Raw genomic sequence first — 1,313 nt, forward strand, 5'->3', positions numbered from 1 at the left:
ATTTTTGTCAATGGCGGTTCATGCCCTCTCCAAAAAGGTCGGTTGGAAGGGCCACGCCCACTTACCCTACGCCCACCGCACCTTTAACGAACGGCCATAATGGAAACTTTCCCCTACAAAAATTATAGACAATAATTTTGCGGAATAACTCCTCTCAATTATTTCTACTCTATCTTCATAGCAATTTTAAGCATTTGGAATAAAGTTCTTACCTTAAAGAAACTGGCAACTTATACTTTGCGTTATTGTACTTGAACATTTAATCAACAATTTTAGAATACAAAATTCCTACACCTTCACTGTGCAATAATAAGCCAAACAAGATTTTCGGTTCAAACAAACATCAACAATTCAAAAATTAACCATTGGAATATCTGACGAACCTTGCCATATTTCTTCAGAATACTTTTTGTAACGCGAAAGTTGCCACCGGGCAATACAAAAACTGGCAGCCGCATTCCTCACACCATTCTTCAGATACAATTAGTCGCTGTCGTAGAATTTAACCGTAAACGCAGTTAGTAGCTGGAGAATTTCGGTTTGTCAAGCGAAAACACACGACACATCGCAAATTGCCAGAACGAAGCCACGGATATTATGATACGAAACTCTCTCAATTCGCTTTGAACCTTTTGACAGCGCACTCACGAGAAAAATAGTCTCGTATCGACGAAGAGGAAATTTTGGCCGTCCAAATTAAAGGTGAAATTAGTCAAGAACGCAGAACTTATACTTAAACGCAGTCTGTATAGGCAGAATTTTGTCGATTACTGGAGCCCTCAGTGTTGCTTACTACAGTGTTGCCACTCATCAATGCCTTTTCATAAACTTACCTTTTCAACTACAATTTTTCGTGCTATAATAGATGCTAGCTAAATATAAACTACTTATTTTTTAACAAAAAACCTAATTCGAAAGTAAATTTCAAATATTTGAAACGCATTTTGAATAGGAACTTATAACTTTTTTACCATCTGCAAAACTGACTAAGTGGCTACCATCTATAGAAGGAAGAAATCAACTGACACGGAAAAATCTAAATTCCGCAGATTTCTGCGCTACGGGCAACAACTACAGAAAAATTCTGCGGTGTTGAATTTTCATTTACATGGCGCTCTGGTAAGACAGATCGTATCAGCTGACCCGTGTTTACGTTCCGGTAGGATTACGTTCTCGACTAATTTGATCTTAACTATAAATCCGTAATGGCGTATTAAAATTGATAAAATATGGCATCCACTTCGATAAATAATCGAAAAAACTAGAGAAGACACCGATTGGAATGAGTGGAACGTGAGTTTTCAAGTAGTTTT

The sequence above is a fragment of the Rhagoletis pomonella genome, unplaced genomic scaffold (genome assembly GCF_013731165.1).
Source record: "Rhagoletis pomonella isolate Grant_MI unplaced genomic scaffold, Rhpom_1.0 Rhpom_scaffold_00004, whole genome shotgun sequence".
Classification (NCBI taxonomy): Eukaryota; Metazoa; Arthropoda; class Insecta; order Diptera; family Tephritidae; genus Rhagoletis; species Rhagoletis pomonella.